The sequence below is a fragment of the Callorhinus ursinus genome, unplaced genomic scaffold (genome assembly GCF_003265705.2).
Source record: "Callorhinus ursinus isolate GAN/ISIS: 27379988/994484 unplaced genomic scaffold, GSC_fseal_2.0 scaffold16, whole genome shotgun sequence".
Taxonomy (NCBI): domain Eukaryota; kingdom Metazoa; phylum Chordata; class Mammalia; order Carnivora; family Otariidae; genus Callorhinus; species Callorhinus ursinus.
The window spans coordinates 46,492-67,325 of record NW_027397078.1 but is presented as its reverse complement, the minus strand read 5'-3'; the positions used below and the strand labels follow the sequence as shown (position 1 = coordinate 67,325).

At 37.6% G+C, this 20,834-nt stretch overlaps 1 pseudogene; it reads right to left on the bottom strand.

Annotated features, from left to right (window-relative positions):
• Positions 1–12,050: 12,050 nt before the first annotated feature.
• Positions 12,051–12,692, bottom strand: LOC112812907 (dynactin subunit 6 pseudogene; annotated as a pseudogene).
• Positions 12,693–20,834: the final 8,142 nt, after the last annotated feature.

The window sequence follows — 20,834 nt, the reverse complement described above, 5'->3', positions numbered from 1 at the left end:
GTGGTTTTTTGTTTGTTTTTTAACTACTGTATCAGAAGAGATCATAAAAGCTCTTTGAGGGCCTACCACGTTTCAGGTATTTTGCATATTTTGCTGATCACTTTCATAAAATTCCTATGACATAAGTACCATTATTCCAATTTCACAAATGAGGACATTCAGGCCCAGAAGGATAGATACGTTGGCCCTGACCCATGGCTAGAAAGTGACAGAGCTGAGATTTAGGACTGCTGTCACAGTCCATTGCCTGCATTGGCCAGCGTATACTGACATTAAAAAAAAAAAATGAGGGGCGCCTTGGTGGTTCATTCAGTTAAGCGTCTGCCTTCGGCTCAGGTCGTGATCGCAGAGTCCTGGGATCGAGCCCCACGTCGGGTTCCCTGCTCAGCGGGGTCTGCTTCTCCCTCTCTCTCTCCCCCTATGTGCTCGTTCGCTCGCTCTTTCTCTCTCTCAAATAAATAAATAAAATCTTTTTAAAAAATGCCTGTGTTTTTTTTTTTAAGATTTTATTTATTTATTTGAGAGAGAGAGAATGAGAGAGAGAGCACGAGAGGGAAGAGGGTCAGAGGGAGAAGCAGACTCCCTGCCGAGCAAGGAGCCCGATGCGGGACTCGATCCCGGAACTCCAGGATCATGACCTGAGCCGAAGGCAGTCGCTTAACCAACTGAGCCACCCAGGCACCCCAAATGCCTGTGTTTTTGAAAGTCACCCAACGTAAATTCAAATATTCTCTACCATTGCTTTGTTATCACTCTATTTACTTTTAGAGTTTTGCTCTCGCTGATAATGCTTTTCCTTCCCATGAAATACTAAGTTTATAACACTGTAGTCAGGGTGGTGGATATGGAAACGCATATACATGACCGAATCCTAGGAATTGTTGCTGTGAAGCCGTATTGTGTGCTGAAAAGTATGCTATGTGCTATGTAGAGGCACATGGACAAATGGACCAGATTTCTATTCCTCCAACACCTCCTAGCTTCTAGAAGGGCTTACATGGCACCTGATCCTCAAAAGCCACAACTATGGTAGTGATAGAGGAAACATCTAGTGGACTACCTGCACATTGGAAGTGGGTGTTCTTGCTGTCAGTGTTTCTTTATGAAATAGATGACTTCAACAAACCTTCAGCAATGCCTCCCGTGTGTCATGTAGTCTGCTTCATACAGGATATGCCAGGAACAAATCATGGTCCCGGCACTTAAGTACCTCACAGGAAAACGAGCAAAAAGCGGAATATAATTTGTGAATTAGAAGTCTCCACAGGATACATTTGCAGTGCAGGAGAGGGAAAGGGGCAGAGGAGACAAAGAATTGGACTGAGGAAGAACAGAGGCAATAGGAACAGGAGTCAGGTCAGGGGAACTGAGTCCTCGTGACTATGAACGTGTATGCCTGTACCTGAAAATTCTAGACTTTGGGCACTCACAGACGTGATTCCTGTTCCTGAAATTTATAATTTTCACCAAAACAATAATCACATTGCAGTCTTCTATTTATTAATTAATTTCTCCAGTTCAGTTGTTTTGCAGGTGTGATTTCTGTATATTAATCACTTCGTATTTATAAAGCCTAGGAGACTTTCAAAACTTCTCCCACTGAGAGGACATTTGGGAAACTGAAAGATTATTAGAAAGGCCAACACGGCTTAGGAGGCAGGAGGTCAGCAATACACTGATACTAGAAGCTATTGAACATGGGCAATGGGATGAAAGTCAGAAAATCCGTTTGTACCACACACTTTAGTAGGCTCTGGGATTAGAGGGGAGATCATGCAAGCTGATCCAGCTGTCTTAGTAGCGAAAATCATAGAGGCAGATCTTAACTCCAGTGGTCTGTAAAGATTTGTCAAGATTGCTCATCAAGGAAGTGTTTTACACACACACACACACACACACACACAATAAATTAGAATTCTGGAATTCAGCTAGGATCATAGAGTGTTGGAGCCAGTCTGACTCTAATGCCTCCAAGAATGTCTATGACACCTGGCCCTTTTTCTTATTTAAAGATTTATTGATTTTAGAAAGAGAGAGGGGAGGGGCAGAGGGAGAGAGCGAATCCTGAAGCAGGCTCCCCACTGATCGTGGTGCCCGTTGTGGGTTTTCAATCACAGGACCTTGAGATCATGACCTGAGCCAAAACCAGGAGTCAATGGCTTAACCAACTGAGCCACCCAGCTTCCCCCAGACCCTTTTTCATAATAATTTTTTTCAATTTAACTCAGAGCCCTTATCTGCAATTCCCCTGACTGTGTATTTCTGTTGTTGCCCTGTAAGATATCCTCAGAACTGAATGTTCTGCTTTATCTAAAGGGCAGGGACTGAATGGGCAGCTTCAGCTTGCAACTCCTTCACACTAAGTATGGCACGCATCTTACCGGGAAATGTCCTCACGGTTACTGTCGCAATTCAAGCTGTCCGTTCTTGCCTCTGTAGTGCAATTAATCTTCACTACGTGAGAATTAGAGTTCTCTGCATTGTGACTTTGGCTGTGCTTATTTTAATTTGCACCTTAGAGCTACGTGTGGTTATGGCTGGGGCAGAAATTATGTCCCCTTCTCTCCAGTAAGTTGGATAATACAGAGAGTTACCTTAACCACAACAGATTCAATGTGCTAATAGCATAAATACTTGATACCAGTTTTCTATTGTTGCACAACAAATTGCCACAAATTTAGCATCTTAAACAACCCATATTTATTATTTCAGTTTCTGTGAGTCAGATGTGTGGCATGGATATAGTGAGTTCCCTGCTTAGGGTCTCAAAGGGCTGCTTAGGCTGGGATCATACCAGGAGGCTCTGGAGAGGAAGCTATTTCCCAGCTCATTCAGGCGGTTGGAGGAATTTAGCACCCATGGTGCAGGATGTTGTCAGGGCTGCTCTCAGATTCTAGAGGCTGCCTGTATTTCTCCTCATGTGGTTCTCTCCATCTTCAAGCAAGCAGTGGTGTGTCAAACCCTTCTTGTGCTTCCGATCTCTCTTGCTTCCCCTTCTGCTGCTAGCCAGAGAAAACTGTCTGCCTTTAAAGGGCTCCTGTGATTAGACTAGGCTCTTTTGGATAATCTCTCTATTTAAGGTCAATTGTTTAGTAACCTTCATTATACCTGTAAAATCCCTTTAGCCATGTAACTGAACACAAATATGCACAAGATAATTCATCTTATTCATGGTATCTGAGATTATGGTGGGAAATCTTGGGAGACCAGTTTTAGAATTCTACCAACCAGAACCTTTAATAACCATCACTTAATTATTTATGAAAACCTTTTTTTGTGACCCTGATTGTTTGAATTCTGTGAACATAGTGCCCACTCTTTACTGAGTTATATCATGTCATCCTGTAGTTGTACTTCAACAAGTGCTTGTGCCTTCCCAAGTGTATTAGAGTTTTCCAGATGAACAGAATCAATAGGATATATATATATATATTTAGCTCTCAGGACAGAAAATCATACAGGCAGGTCTTAACCCCAGTGGTCTGTAAAGATGTGTCAAGATTGCTCATCAAGGAAGTGTTTTACACACACACGCCCACACACACACACACACACACATTTAATAAACTAGAATTCTGGAACTGAGCTAGGATCACAGAATGTTGGAACCTGTCTGACTCTAAAGCCTCAAAGAATGTCTATGACATCAGACCCTTTTTCTTTTTTAAAGATTTATTTATTTTAGAGAGAGAGAGAGAGAGGAGGGAGGGCCAGAGGGAGAGGGAGAATCCTAAAGCAGACTCTCCACTGATTGTGGCACCTGTCATGGGGCTCGATCCCAGGACCCTGAGATCATGACCTGGGCCAAAACCAAGAGTCAACTGCTTAACCAACTGAGCCACCCAGCTTCCCCCAGACCATTTTTCATAATAAATTATTTCAATTTAACTCAGAGCCCTTATCTGCAATTCCCCTGACTGTGCATGTCTATTGTTGCCCTGTAAGTTATCCTTGGAACTGAATGTTCTGCCTTATCTAAAGGCCAGGGACTGAATGGGCAGCTCCAGCTTGCAACTCCTTCACACTAAGTATGGCATACATCTTACCAGGAAATGTCCCCATTGTTTTGTATATATATAAATATATATAAACTTGTTCTCTATGTGTTGTTTATATATATAAATATATTAAAATATATTTTATATAATATATAATATAAATATAATATTTCTATTTACATAATATATTAAATATGTATTGTTTACATATAAAATATATTGTTTTATGTGTGTATATATATAGTTATATATACCACTGAATGTCCTCACTGTTTTATAAATATATATAAAACACTGTGTTATACATATATAGTTATATATTATATATATAAAACCTTGATATGTATATATATATATATTTAGAGAGAGAGTTATTACAATGAATTGGCTCACATGATTATGTGGTCTAGGAAGACCAACATCTATGCCAGCAAGGTGGAGAGCCAGGAGAGCTCTGGTGTAGTTCAGTCCAAGTCAAAAGGCCTGAGAACCAAGAGAGGCGATGGTATAAGTTGCAGTCCAACAGCTGCTGAGATCAGGTCTCAAGAAGTTCTGATCTTTCAGTTCGAGTGTAAAGGCAGGACAAGAGCAATGTCCCATCTCAAGCAGTCAGGCAAGAGGGGAATTCCCTCAAGCAGTCAGTCTTTTTGATCCATGTAGCCTTCAACTGATTGGATACAGGGCACCCACATTAGAGAGGGCAGTCTTTTTACTCGGTCTGCCTATGCAAATGTTAGTCTCATCTGTAAACATCTTCACAGACACACTCAGAATAATGTTTGACCTAATATCTGGCCATCCTTTGGCTTGGTCAAGTTGACACATAAATTTACACATAACACCAAGCCTCTTGACACAGTCCATCGATTAACATTGATTTTTAAATTGCCTTTGTATCTCAGTTAAATACTCTATTTCCGTGTTTCCTAACTATAAAATGCATCTGTGAATGATTGCACTTTCAGTCGCATGTTAACTAATTAGCTTTAAGGTTATATGTGTGATAGGGAAAACAGATGTGCAAGCAGTTTACATTCTTTACTGTAAAGGGGAAATTTGCATCAAGTTGCATGCAAATTTAACACTACCTAACATTTATGAAATATTTACCATATTTGGCAAGTCCTTTTGTAAGCTCTGTAGGTGCTTTACCTCATTTGGTCAGCACAATACCATGACATATGTGTCATTAATAGCCCCATTTTCATGTGAAGAACTTGAACACAGAAATTAAGTAATCTTTCCCTCATGACAGCTTGTGACAGGCCCAGCGTTGGAATCTATGGCTTCAGAACTGATGTTCCTAACTAATTCATGTGCCTATATAATTTATCATCCAACCTAGTACCTAAAATTTATTATATGAGCCAGAATGAGAGTATTTTTATAAATTATACCTGCTCAATAGGCATAAAACAGCAAATTTGTAGATATGCGTAGACATTGCTCACTCTGTTCGTGAAAATTCTTTTTGTTGCAAGTATCGGAATTCTCACCTAGATTGGCTAAACCAAAAAAGAAATCCATGATCTCAGGGCATTTGTAAGATCATCATCACTTTTCCTCCCTCTGCTAGATTATTCCTTTCAGCCTACAAACTGGTGTTATTTGTTTTCATCTTTTTTTTAAAGATTATATTTATTTGAGAGAGAGAGAGACAGAGATAGAGAGCAGGAGCGAGGAGTAGAGGGAGAAGCAGCCTCCCCCCTGAGCAGGGAGCCGGACAAGGGGCTCTATCCCAGAATCACAACCTGAGCCGAAGGCAGATGCTTAACAGACTGAGCCACTCAGGCGCCCCTATTGTTTTCATCTTAAAAACAAAACCCAAAACAAAACAAGCAAAAAACCTTCTTTTTATCTCACTCCTTCTACCACCTGCAAGACCATTTATCCTCTCCTTGATAGCAAACCTCCCAGAGAGAGTTTTCTACACGTACTGTCTCCAGTTCTTCTCCCATTCTGTCTTAATCACATACCAATCAAGCTTATACACCTTCTACTAAACTAAAACTGTTCTGGTCAAGATATCGTTGTCATCAGTATTTCTAAATCAAATGGCCTCTCCTCATTTGACTTATCAATAATTTTGGATAGAGTTGATCACTCACTCCTCCTGGAAGTACTTTCTTTCCTGGTGTGTTTTTCAGGGTTCTCTAGAGAAACAAACCAAGTTGACACATACACACCTGGGTTCCGGGACAATACTTTCCTGGTTGTTCTCTGACCTCCTCAATCTCCTTGGCTGGCTCTCCTCCTTTCCTTGTGACCTTTTGACATTGACCTTCCTCAGAACTCAGTCCTTGCTTCCTTTCTCTTCTCTGCCTACACTCATTCCCTTGGTAATCACATCCAATTTTGTGGCTTTATATGCCATCTATACCCTTAAGGGTATGCCCAAGGACAGAAAACTCTTTATACTTGACCCAAATATTTCAATTGTTTATATTTTGCATATTTTGTCTCTCTTATTTTCTCTTCCTCTCTCTCTGACTCTCTCTTTCCCTTCCCTCTTTTTCTTTTCCTTACACACACTACATACAGATACACATCCATACAAATTTTTTCCAAACTATTTGAGAGTTAGCTGTAGATAGGTCTTTCTACCCCCAAATACCTTAGAGTACCTTCATAAGAACAAGGACATCCTTTTGCATAAACACACTACAATTATCAGGCACCTGGGTGGCTCAGTCGGTTAAATGTTTGACTTCGGCATTCAGATATAGGCATGACCTATATCCAATGTCATGATCCCAGGGTCCTGGAATTGAGTCCCATATAGGGCTCCCTGCTGAGCAGGGAGTCTGCTTCTCCCTCTGCTCCTCCCCTCTGTTTGTGCTCTCTCTCTTGCAAATAAATAAATAAAATCTTAAAAAACACTACAATTACCAAAATCAGTAAATTAACATTGATACCATATTATTATATATTTCATTACAGACCTTATTCAAATGTGGCTAATTATCTCAACAATGTCATTTATATGAGTGAAATGGTATAGTATTTATCTTTCTTTGACTTATTTCACTTAGCATAATACACTGTAGCTCCATCTACATCATTACAAATGGCAAGAGTTCATTCTTTTTGATGGGTAATATTCCATAATATATATAATAGAATGTTATATATATAACATTGGTGTTATATGTATAATGTGAATAAGCATAATATGAATAAAACATACATAACATGAATAAAAAATCATAAAATATAACATGAATAAAATATATATATAAACACATCTTTATCCATTCATCAGTTGGTAGACATTTGGGCTCATTCCATAGTTTGGCTATTGTTGATAATACTGCTATAAACATTGGGGAATTTAAGAAACAAACATAAACATATAAGAAGGAAATAAAAGATGGAAGCAAACCATGAGTCTCTTAACAATAGAGAACAAACTGAGGGCTGATGGAGAGAGATGGATGTGGGATGGGCTAAATGAATGATGAGTATTAAGGAGGGCACTTGTTATGATGAGCACTAGGTGTCATATGTAAGTGATGAATCACTAAATTGTACTCCTGAAACCAATATTACACTATATGTTAACTAACTAGAATTTAAGTAAAACTTTGAAAAAAACCCAATGTCATTTATAGAAAATTTTATAAATTTTATAGTTTGTCCATTCTTCTTTCCAGTCTAGTATCACATTGTATTTAGTTGTTATTTCACTTCTTTTTCTTCACTCTGGGACAAGTTCTCAAACTTATTGTCTTACACAGCCATCGCAGTTTTGAGACGTATGAACCATTTACTAGAGTGTCCCTCAATTTGGGTTTACATGATTTTCTATTCTCATGATTAGATTCAGTTTATGCATTTCTGCAAGGAAGACCGCAAATTGGTACTATATCCTTTTCATTGCATTGTATCAGTTAGCACATGATATCCATTTATTCCATCATTGGTGATACTAAATTTTATCTCTTGGTTAAAGCTGTATCATCAGATTATTCCAACATAAAGTTAATATTTTCCCTTTGTGCACTTAAATATTTTGTGTGGAGATACTTGGAGGGTATGGAAATATTCCATTCTATCATCCATTGATGATTCTTCACTGAATCTATTAACACATGATGTTTGAAAAATTATGTTTCCAACTTTATCATTTCCCCCCATTTACTAGTAAGGATTCTTCTGCAATGAAGAGCTTTTCTCTCACCCTCATTTATTAATTATTCATGTCTTCATTTGTTTCAGTATGGGTTCATGAATATGTATTTTATTCACTTTGTAAGGACCCATTACCATCATGATTTATTTTGAGGCTTGAATTTGCCCAGATTTGGTCACTGGAAGCCCCTTGACTCCTGTTCCCTTGTCCTTTTACATGTGTACATTTTTCTTTGAAACCTTTTTTGGTGCAGCAAGATGTTTCAGACTCTTTTTGTACTTTGGCTGTTCCAGCCCTGGAATCAGGCATTTTCCCAAGGAGCCCTGGTTTCTTATAGTATAGGATGGTATTTTGAATGGAGTCTGTGTTTTTAAGCATCATTCTTTATTGGCACTATGACTTGACAGTCCTCTACATTTCCTTTAACTCATTACCTAATATGTAAAATTGGCATAAAAATAGGATATTTGTCGTAGGTATGTGGCAAGGTTTAAACAGTAAAGAAAGCATTTAGTGTAGTGCTTGGCACACAGGTAATGTTTTAAGATGGGACAATTTGAGCATCATAATGAGAAAATAATAATAATAATGGATTATAACCCAATGAATAAAATAAGAATCTATAAGTACATTTGAAAACAAGTGGTAGCTATTTTTATCTTTTTTTTACTATCAAATACTTCTGGGTGTCGATAAGATCCACCTCTGGGGAAAACCTCAGGATTACAATATTTGTCTTGTCAAGTCAAGGCCTGCTCAAGCATTGCAGAGCCTGCAAGAATAGAAACATGAAGAATAATTCCAGAAGCAGACTTCAGGACTTGTTGACTGACAGACTTCAATATTAGAGACAAACAACATGAAGTGAAGAACATCAACCACTCCTACAACCCCTACTACTAGAACCCAGTACTTTCCTTATCATGGCCCTAATACCACTATGCTATAAACAGACAGTTATTTGTCTGCTCATTCATTAGACTGTGAACTGACAGATGTAACTTGTTTATGACTTACCCTTGACACCCAAAGCAGTGCTTGTCAGTATAGGAGACATTCAATAAGTGTGTGCTGAATGAATGAATGAATGAAAGTGTTGAGCAGTTTCAAATAGCCAATTAGCATAACTAACAAGAGGAGGAAATTAAGGTTGACAAAAGTAGAGAAGCATCCCCAAAGTCATACACTTTTAAGAGATAGAGGTAGAATTCCATCCTGTTCTGATTCTAGAAGACTGAAGCCTTAGTTGTATTGTCTCCTTGGATGATGGGCCTTCCCTAAGTCTGCCCAGTTTCCATGTTTCCCAGAGTTCAAGTGGAAGCCCTGTGTGGACCAGACTGTGTATCCTAGACTGGTTCAAGGGTCAGTTAATTATTTCAATGAGTATTTATGGATCACTTACTATAGGTCTTTCAGGCTTTGGGGATACAGTTGAGAGCACAACAGTCAGATTCCCTGCTCCTGTTAATATTTCGTTCTAGTGTGTAGAGCTATACAATGAACAAAGGGACTCATAAAATTTTAAATGGTGGGGAAATCAAAGCTTGATTAACAAATGGAGAATCATCCAGCATGTGTGCGTACAGAAGGAAGAATGAATGTGGAGGTGAAAGAGAGCTTGCTGGGTTCAGGGAACTTGGAGTAGTTTGTTATGCTGGAAGTTGAGTGGAATATAGGCTGGGGTTCAAATGGGAAATTAGAAAGTAGGATCCACAAGAAGATGAGTCATGTAACTTCTCTGGGACTAAATGTTTTTGACAAGAAAAGAGGGATGTAAACATCTGAGAAAATGTGTGGCAAATGTCTAAAGCTCAAATCTAGAAACATTAATGTTCTTTTCTGTTATTGAACAATGACAAAAATTATAGCTGGTGTTTTTGAGTTTGCTATTTATTAGGCACTGTGCTAATTGCTTTACGTGTTTATTTATTTCCCTATAATGAAGAGTAGTGGGGATTTTTATAGTTTACAATGTTGGGTAGCAGTAGAGGGCAAGTATTAGGATTAAATCCCAAATCTGTCTAATTTCAAAGTGCTTGTTCTTTTGTCTAAATATTCTCTTTTCTTTTTTCTAAAAGTGGCACTCAGGTAAGGGGCAGCAACCAAGATGAATTGAGTGGTACACTAAGTGTAAAATGGGGGCAGCTGGGTGGCGCAGTCAGTTAAGCATTTGATTCTGGGTTTGGGCTCAGGCCATGATCTCAGGGTCCTGAGATGGAGCCCCACCTCTGGCTCTGCACTCAGCACAGTGTCTGCTTAAGATTCTCGGTCCCTCACCCTTTGCCCCTCCCCCCCGTACTCTCTCTCTCTAAAGTAAATAAATAAATCTTTGAAAAAAAAATTAAATGACAGTTTTGAAGATTAAATAACTAAGCATTTACAGAGTGTTTAGTAAAAGGGAAATCAATTAAGTTTATCATTTATATTTCATTCTTAATTTTTAAACTTTTATAGTTTTCATTGAATTAAAATTTTTATCCTTCAGAATTTTTATTTATAATAATTTCTACTCAACCGAGAGAAGTTAAACTTGTGCTTAATGAAATATATGATATATTTAGGGATAAGTAGTCTAAATTTCTAAGAAGACAGTGTTTATAGGTTATAAGACCTCTGATGATGTCATGTGCCATTCCCATTAATAAAGAGAGTCCTTCCTGAACCCAGCTTCCCCAATATGGAGACCCTTGAGAGATGTGGACAGTGTACTAGTGAGAAATCCAGGTATAAATGGATGTGTGTGTATGTGCTGGTGGTTTTAGAATATGAACATGAATTCTTGGATGCTCCTCCATTTAAAAGGTGGAGCTTAATCCCCTCCCCCTTGAGTGTGAGATGGACTTAGTGACTTGCTTCTAAGAAATAAAATGAAGTGGAACTGATCTTGTGCAACTTTAGAGACAAGGTCCTTCCTCTCTTGGATCTGAAGGAAGCTGAGGGAAGCCAGCTGCCATGTCATGAGGATACCCAACAGCCCAGTGGAGAGGGTCACGTGGTATGGAATCGAGGCCTCCTGCCAGTGGACTATCCAGCCCCGGTCAAGTCTTCAGATAACTGCAGGTCTGACTGACTTCTTGAGAGGAACTTCATGAGACACACTGAGCGAGAACCACCAGCTACACCATTCCTAGATTTGACCTTCCAAAACTGTGTAAGATAAATGTTCACTGTATTAAGTTGCTACATTTTGGATGCAATTTTCTATGCAGCATAGATAATTACTATAGTGTGTGTTCATTGATGAATAAGAGAGCAGTGTAAAGTAACTTTTCTAAACTTGATACTATTCAACTGGTGAAAATCTATCATCTTGACCCAAGAGCTATCACCACATTGCAATAAGATGCTATGATAAAATGGTTTCTTTCTTCTTCCTGCCAGTTGCTACTTTTTATGTCACAAGCATGTCAGGGTTTGTCTTACCACTTAGCATAACTCCCTAGAATGTCTGTGATGAAGTTTGAGTTCAGTCTCAGTAAGATAGAGATTGTTAGTAAGAGAAGGCTGGTAGCCTCTCTATGGAGAAGCCCCACAGAGTGAAGTTTGCACAATACAGTCTAGGTTTGATTTGTTCTTTGTCCTAAAGGGTCAGAAACTATTTTATCAGAATATTTAGAATTCATAGACTAAATTGACAGACTTGGGGGCTGAGCTATACAAAGTAAATTCATACAAGACTAATGTATAAATCAGAAAGCTTCTCTAAATTTACTGTGTGCAGAATGGAATTCTGGTGCTCTCATTCAGAGTTCCTTTTATCCCTGAATTTCAGTGTAGAGGCCATATTAGCAAATCAAAAGATGGTTCAGTTAAGCTTGCAATTAGTGCCCAAAGTGGTGAGTCTCAAGGTATGTTCTTCCCAAACCACTGCAAGTCTTGATGAACTGATACTTCCTCACCACATGTTGATTTTATTAGTTTTACTCTTGGGGGTATCTTATTACCAAGTCCTTAGGAGGTATCTCACTGTTGTCTTCACACATTACTGGAGTTGAGCTCCCTTTCATAGTCTTCTTTAGGTGGTGGTAGTTTGGCAAGATTTTTATCAGGAAATCCATTTGTAGTATCTGGGGCTGTGATTGCTCAGTCTGCATACCACAAAGGCAGTCTGCACCATCGATCACTCTATTCTCAGGGATGACCTCAAAACATATTCAGGTTGCAACAAGCTGCAATGATGCAACCACTTGTCAATATTAGATTTCTGTCCACATATGCTTTTGATACAATAACATTATTATCTCCCATTTTCATGGCTTGGGAATAATAGCCAATTTCAAACACATTATTGGTGCCAACGATCATAGGTTTCAGTTATGGATCTTTAGCATTAGGGGTGATATCAGGTTGAGCATTTATGATAAGCACCTGTTCTTCTATTAGGTTACCTTCACCAGTCACTATTGGCTTGGCTTCTGTAATAATTTGTGCTTTAGAGTGGATCGCTGTCCTAGATCTTACAGTTACATCACCCCAGATTTCACTTTCTACATACACAGCTGCTTCAGGAGCAATCTTTACACTCTTTTGAGCCTTCTCCACCATGGTTTGGCCCCTGTCACTCATGGAATTAATTTTTAAAAATATTTACCATAGCATGTAATGCATGTTTTGTATTTTCAGTACTGATATAAAATTTCCTTTAAATTGAGTTTGAGTAAAAGATGATACAATATAAATGAAAACATTAAGAAATACTAATCTGAATTTTGAGCATATTTTGTAAATCTTAAGGTTCTATCACATGCATGACTGAGGTGCTGTTAAAAACACTGTGCTAAGTTAGGCTTTATAATGAGAATTTTGCTAGATAGCTGGTGGGGCTGCTAAAATTTTTTTGTTAATGAGATTATCCCAAAAATCCTCACAGTACCCAAAAAGTTTGCTTGAAAGCTAATTTCAAAAGTCATAGAAATTATACCTACAAAAATAGCATCCACTATATCAAGTCCGTATTACAAGTGTGCATTTTTCCTATCTGTGTTGTCTATAAAATATTAATTTATTATGATAGCAGATAGTTCTGTCCACCATATTTACATAAGTGTTCTTTGCCCTGGATATTCAAAGACCAATGAAACATTGTCATAATCATGGATTTCATAACCTTATGTTGGAAGCAGACAAATAAAAACAAACAAACTGTCGACTCTGAAATATAAATGGGTACAGACTATAGTGGGAATGCTAAGGAGGGGCACAGGGGAAGTGGGCCAGAGAAATGGACAGAGCAGGGGTAGCTCAAAATGTAGAATAGGAAGAGAGCTGTCCATTCCTTGCTAAGGCTGAAGTATTCATTTGTACATGACCATTACTTTCATCTTTGAATTCACATTCTTGGTTTTGTCAGTATAAACTTGATAAAATCTATCTTTGCAGTTTAAAATAATGTAATTATTAGACACATATTTGTTCAACTCGTTCTACAGCAAAACAAGTAAAAACTACTTGAGATATGTTAAAAGCTAATCATTTTGTTTACATATACCACATCTTCTTTATGCATTTATCTATTTTTTAAATTCCATTAGCCAACATATAGAACATCATTAGTTTTTGATATACTGTTCAATGATTCATTAGTTACTTGATAGACACTTGGGCTGATTCCATAATTTGGCTATTGTAAATAATCCTGCAATAAACATGGGGGTGCATGTATCCTTTGGAATTAACGTTTTTGTATTTTTTTTTTGGTAAATACCCAATAGTGCAATTACTGAATTGTAGGGTAGTTCTGTTTTTTAACTTTTTGAGGAACTTCCATACTGTTTTGCACAGTGGCTGTACCAGTTTGCATTCCCACCAACAGTGCATGAGGGTTCCTTTTTCTCCACATCCTCACCAACACTTGTTTCTTGTATTTTTGATTTTAGCCATTGTGACAGGTGTGAGGTGATATCACTTTGTGTGTGTGTTTTTTTTAAATTCCAGTATAATTAACATACAGTGTTATATTAGTTTCAGGTGTAAAATATTGTGATTCAACAATTCCATACATCACCCAGTGCTCATCATGACAAGTGCCCTCCTTACTTCTCATCACCTATTTCACCCATCTCCCAACCCATCTCCCCTCTGATAACTATCAGTTTGTTCTCTATAAGAGTCTATTTCTTGATTTGTCTCTCCCTCTCGCCTTTTTTCTTTTGCTCCTTTGTTTCTTAAATTCCACATATGAGTGAAATCACATGGTATTTCTCTTTCTCTGGCTGATTTATCCCATTAACTATAATACTGTCCAGTTCCATTCATGTCATTGCAAATGACAAGATTTCGTTCTTATTTATGACTAATATTCCATTGTACATATATATGTATATACACCACTTCTTCTTTATCAATTCACCTATCCATGGACACTTGCTCTGCTTCCATAAAGTGGCTTTTGTAAATAATGCTACAATAAATATAGGGATGCATCTATTCATCTGAGTTAGTGTTTTTGCATTTTGGGGGTAAATAGTAGTGCAATTACTAGATTGTAGGGTAGTTTTATTTTTTGCATTTTTGATGAACCTCCATACTGTTTTACACAGTGGCTGCACTTTTTTACACAGTTTGCATTCCCACCAACAGTGTAAGAGTGTTCCTTTTTCTCCACATCCTCACCAACAGTTGTTTCTTGTGTTTTTCATTTTAGCGATTCTGACAGGTGTGAGGTAGTATGTCAGTGTAGTTTTGATTTGCATTTCCCTGGTGATGAATGATACTGAGCATCTTTTCATGTGTCTGTTTGCCATCTGGATGTCTTCCTTGGAGAAGTGTCTGTTCATATCTTTGGCCAATATTTAAGTTAGATTAGTTGTTTTTTTGGGTGTTGATTTGTATAAGTTCCTTATATATTTTGGAAACAGACCCTTTACCATATGTATCATTTGCAAATATCTTTTCCCATTCAGTAGGTTATCTTTTAGTTTTATTGTTTCACTCTGCAGAAGCTTTTTGTTTTGATGTAGTCCTAATAGTTTATTTTTGCTTTTATTTCCCTTGCGAGGAGACATATCTAGAAAAATATTGCCACTACTGATGTCAGAGTCATTATTGTCCGTGTTCTCTTCTAGGATTGTTATGTTTCACATCTCACATTTAGGGCTTTAATCCATTCTGAGTTTATTTTTGTGTGTGGTGTAAGAAAGTGATTCAGTTTCATTCTTTCACATGGAGCTGTCCAGTTCTCCCAGCACCATTTGTTGAAGAGATTTTTTCCTATTGCATATTCTTGTCTCCTTTGTTGAAGATTAATTGACCATAAAGTTGTGGGTTTATTTATGGGCTTTCTATTCTGTTCCATTGATCTGTGTATCTATTATTATGCCAGTACCATATGGTTTTGATTACTACCACTTTCTAATATAACTTGAAGTCTGCAATTATGGTATCTGCGGTTTTGTTTTTCGTTTTCAAGATTGCTTTGGCTATTCAGGGTCTTTTATAGTTCCATACAAATTTTAGGATTGTTTGTTCTAGTTCTGTGAAAAATGCTTTTGGTATTTTGATATGGATTGCATTAAATCTGTAGATAGCTTTGGGTAGTATGGACATTTTAACAATATTTATACCTCAAATCCATGAACATGGAATGTCTTTCCGTTTCTTTGTGTAATCTTGAATTTCTTTCATCAGTGTTTTATAGTTTTCAGAGTACAGGTCTTTCACCTCTTTGGTTAAGTTTATCCTTAGATATTTTATTATTTTAGTGCAATTGTAAATGAGATTGTTTTCTTAATTTCTCTTTCTGCTGCTTCATTATTACTGTATAGAAATGCAACAGATTTCTGTACATTGATCTTGTATCCTGCAACTTTATTGAATTTGTTTATCAGTTCTAGTAGTCTTTTGGGTTTTCTAGATAGAGTATCATATCATCTGTAAATAGTGAAAATTTTACTACTTCCTAACAAATTTAAGTGCCTTTTATTTCTTTTTGTTGTCTAATTGCAGTAGCTAAAACTTCCAGTACTATTTGAATAAAAGTGGTAAGAGTGGGCATCCTTATCTTGTTCCTGACTTTAGGGGAAATGGTCTCAGTTTTTCCCCCTTTAAGGATGATATTAGCTGTGGGTTTTTCATATATGGCTTTTATTATTTTGAGGTATGTTCCCTCTAAACCTACTTTATTTGAGGGTTTTTATCATGAATGGATGCTGTACTTTGTCAAATGCTTTTTCTGCATCCATTGAAATGATCATATGGTTATCTTTTCTCTTATTGATGTGATGTGTCATTTTGATTGATTTGCAAATATTGAGCCACCCTTGCATCCCAAGAATAAATCCCACATGATTATGGTGAATGATTTTTTAAATGTATTGTTGGATTCAGGTTGCTAGTTTTTTATTGAGAAACTTTGCATCTATGTTAATCAGGCTATTAGCCTATAGTTCTCTTTTTTAATGGAGTCTTTATCTGGTTTTGGTATCAGGGTAATGCTGGCCTCATAGAATAAATTTGGAAATTTTCCTTCCTTTTCTATTTTTTGGAATAGTTTAAGAAGAATAGGTGTTAACTTTTCTTTAAATGTTTGGTAGCATTTGCCTGGAAAGCCATCTGGTCCTGGTCTTTGATTGTTGGGAATTTTTTGATTACTGATACAATTTCTTTGCTGGTTATCAGTCTGCTCAAGTGTTTTATTTTTTCCTGTTTCAGTTTCAGTAATTTATATGTTTCTAGAAATTCATCCATTTCTTCTGGGTTATCCAATGTGTTAACATATAGTTTTTCCATAATATTCTCTTAGATTCTATTTCTGTGGTGTTGGTTGTTATTTCTCCTCTCTCATTTGTGATTTTATTTATTTGGGTCCTTTCTCTTTTCTTTTTGATAAGTCTGGCTAGAAATTTATCAATTTTATTAATTTTTTTTCAACAAACCAGCTCCAGGTTTCATTGATCTGTTCTATTGCTTTTTTAGTTTCTATATCATTTATTTCTACTCTAGTTTTTTTATTTCCTTCCTTCTGTTTGTTTTGGGTTTTGTTTGTTGTTCTTTTTCTAGCTCCTTTAGGTGTAAAGTAAGGTTGTTTACTTGAAATCTTAATTGCTTCTTGAGGTAGGCCTGTATTGCTATAAACTTTCCTCTTAGAACTGCTTTTGCTGCATCTTAAAAATTTTGAACTGTTATGTCTTCATTTTTACTTGTTTCCATGTAATTTTTTATTTCTTCTTTGTTTTCTTCTTTGACCCATTCATCATTTAGTTGCATCTCATTTTTTTTCATTTTCTCATTGATTTTATTTTATTTATTTTTTTATTATGTTATGTTAATCACCATACATTACATCATTAGTTTTTGACATAGTTGCATCTCATTTAACCTCCATGTATTTGTCGTCTTTCCAGATTTTTTCTTGTGGTTGATTTCTAGTTTCAAAGCATTGTGGTAAAAAACAATGCATGATATGACTTCAATCTTCTACTTTGTTTAGATTTGTTTTGTGGGCTAATATGTGATCTATTCTGGAGGATGTTCCATGTGTACTTGAAAAAAAATGTGTATTCTGTTTTAGGATGGAATGTTCTGAATATTTCTGTTAAATCTATATGGTCCAGTGTGTCACCCAAAGCTACTGTTTCCTAGCTGATTTTCTGTTTGGATGATCTATCCTTCAATGTATGTGTGGTGTTAAAGTCCCCTATTATTATTACTGTATTATAATCAATTGTTTCCTTTATGTTTATTATGAATGGTTTTATGTATTTGGGTGCTCCCATGTTGGGTGTATAAATATTTACAATTGTTATATCTTCTTGTTGGATTGTCCACATTATTATTATACAGTGCCCTTAGCTCCTTGTTACAATCTTTGTTTTAAGTCTATTTTGTCTAGCATAAGTATTGCTACTCCTGTTTTCTTTTGACATCCATTTGCATGATAGATGTTTCTCCATCCTCTCACTTTCAATCTGCAGATGGCTTTAGGTCTAAAATGAATTTCCCGTAGGCAACATAGAGATTAGTCTTGGTTTGTTTTTTTTTTTTAGTCCATTCTGTTACCCTTTGTCTTTTGATTGGAACATCTACTCCATTTACATTCAAATTACTTACAGATAGATATGTATTTATTTCCATTCTGTTACTTGCTTGGCTGCTGTTTTTGTAGTTTTTTTTTTAAGATTTTATTTATTCATTTGAGACACAGAGATAGAGATAGAGAGAGAGCATGAGCAGGGAGAGAGGCAGAGGGAGAGGGAGAAGCAGGCTCCCCACTGAGCAGGGAGCCCGATGCAGGGCTCGATCCCAGGACCCTGGGATCATGACCTGAGCTGAAGGCAGACACTTAACCATCTGAGCCACCCAGGCATCCCTGTTTTTTTTTTTTTTTCTGATCCTTTCTTCTCTTGCTTTCATGTTTTGTTTTTTTTTTTACTTTCTTTAGTGATATACCTGGATTCCTTTCTCTTTATTCTTTGCATATCTATTCCTGGTTTTTGATTTGTAGTTACTGTTGGGTTTGTGTATAACATCTTCTGCATATAGCAGTATATATTAAGTTGATGGTCACTTAAGTTTGAATCCATTCTTTACTCCTCTCCTCCCCACATTTTAGGTATATGGTGTCATATTTTACATTGTTTTATTTTATGAATACCTTGACTGATTTTTACAGAAATAGTTACTGCTTTTGTGTTTTTTACTTTTCATACTCTCACTTACGGTCTTTCCTTTCTACTCAGAATCTTTTTTTTAAGATTTTATTTATTTATTTGCAGAGAGAGACACAGTGAGAGAGGGAACACAAGCAGGGGGAGTGGGAGAGGGAGAAGCAGGCTTCCCACAGAGCAGGGAGCCCAATGCAGGGCTCAATCCCAAAGGTAGACGCTTAACGACTAAGCCACCCAGGAGCCCCAGAATCCTCTTTTTAAAAGAATTTATTTATTTATTAGAGAGAGAGAGAGAAAGTACATGAGTGTGTGGGGGGGAGGAGCAGAGGGAGAAAGAGAATCAGACTCCTTGCTGAGCAGAGAGCCCAATGTGGGACTCAATCCGAGGACCCCGGGATCATGATCTGAGCTGAAGGCAGACGCTTAACCAACTGAGCCACCCAGGCACCTCATCCACTCAAAGAGTCCTCTTTAATAATTCTTGTAGAGCTGGTTTAGTGGTCATGATCTCCTTTAGTTTTTGTTTGAGAAACTCTTTATCTCTCCTTCTATTGTGAATGATAACCTTGCTGGATAGAGAATTTTTGGCTGCAGATTTGTCCCTTTTGGCACTTTGAATATATATCCACTCCTTTCTGGCCTGCAAAGTTTGTGGTGAAAGATCTGATAGCTTTATTGGCCTTCCTTTGTGTGTAACTGTCTTCTTTTCTCTGGCTGCTTTAAAATTTTTTCTTTAGTACTACTTTTTGCCATTTTGATTACTATGTGTCTTGGTGTAGACCTTTTTCTGTTGATTTTTTGGGGAATCTCTCTGCCTCCTGAATCTGGATATCTGTTTCCTTCCATGGATTAGGGAAGTTTTCAGTCATTATTTCTTCAAATAAATTTGCTTCCCCATTTTCTCTCTCTTCTCCTTCTGGGATCCCTATAATGTGAATGTTATTATGCTTGATTGACCACTGAGTCCCCTAGGACTATTCTTCATTTGCATATTTTTTCCTTTTATTTGCTCAGCTTGATTACTTTTAATTACTCTCTCTTCCAGGTCATTAATTAATTCATTTGCTTCATCTAGCATCCCCTGTATTCTATCAAGTGTTTTTGTGTTCTTCATCTCTGCTTGCCTCTTTTTAATCTCTTTGTTAAGTTCTCACTGATATCTTCTACTCTTTTCTCAAGTCCAGTGAGTATTTTTATGATCATTACTTTAAATTCTATATCAGGCATATTACTTATAGCTGTCTTGGTTGGGTCTCTTGCTGTGATTTTGTCCTGTTCTTTCATTTAGGAAATATTCCTCTGTCTCCTTATTTTATCTAACTCTTCTGTTTCTGTATTTTAGAAAAGTCAGCTACGTCTCTTGCTCTTGAAGGTAATGGCTTTATGAAGAAGAGGTCCTGTAATGCCCAGCAGTTCAGTATCCCCTCCTCCCCAGGACCTGGCACTTCAGGGAGTGTCTTCTGTGTGTTGTATGTGCCCTTCTGTAGAGTTCTGGCTGCTTTTTCCTTCAGTCCAGTTGTCTACAGTGGCTCTCTTTGCCTGCTGTGAGCTGTGTTTGGTTCCTGGTGAGGGTGGCATGTGTTTTAACAAGGTATGCACCAGTCTGTTTGCTGAGTGAGACCTGCTACCACCACCACCAGAACTGAATTCCCATAAAACGTATGGGTCAGGAGATGAGGTGTTAGTTGGGTTTGTGCAGTTCTTCTCGGGGAGGGGTCCATAGTGCTGGAACTGAGACAAGTGTGGCTGGGAAGGGTGCATCCACAGAAGCACAAGGGGCAGGTTTTGGTGTAAGTTAGGTAGTGAGTGTGGACACCATGCAGGTTCCCACAGGTGGCTTTGTGTTTATGCTGGGTGTGTTGGGGAGGAAAATGGCATGTGCCAGCTACTTTGTTCCTGGAGGTATCTCCCCATGATCCCTGCCTCTCTGGACCACACTCTGAGATGAGTAAATCATTCTCCCTCTTGTCTGCCCCCGTCGTTTTTCAAATTGCTGCTTCCAGTCTGTATCTCTGTGGACTGTTTGTCCTACTGTCTTTTCAAGGGTGGGGACTCAGCTTCCTGTTGTCCTCCGGGCTCTCCTAGAGCAGATCCTGCAGA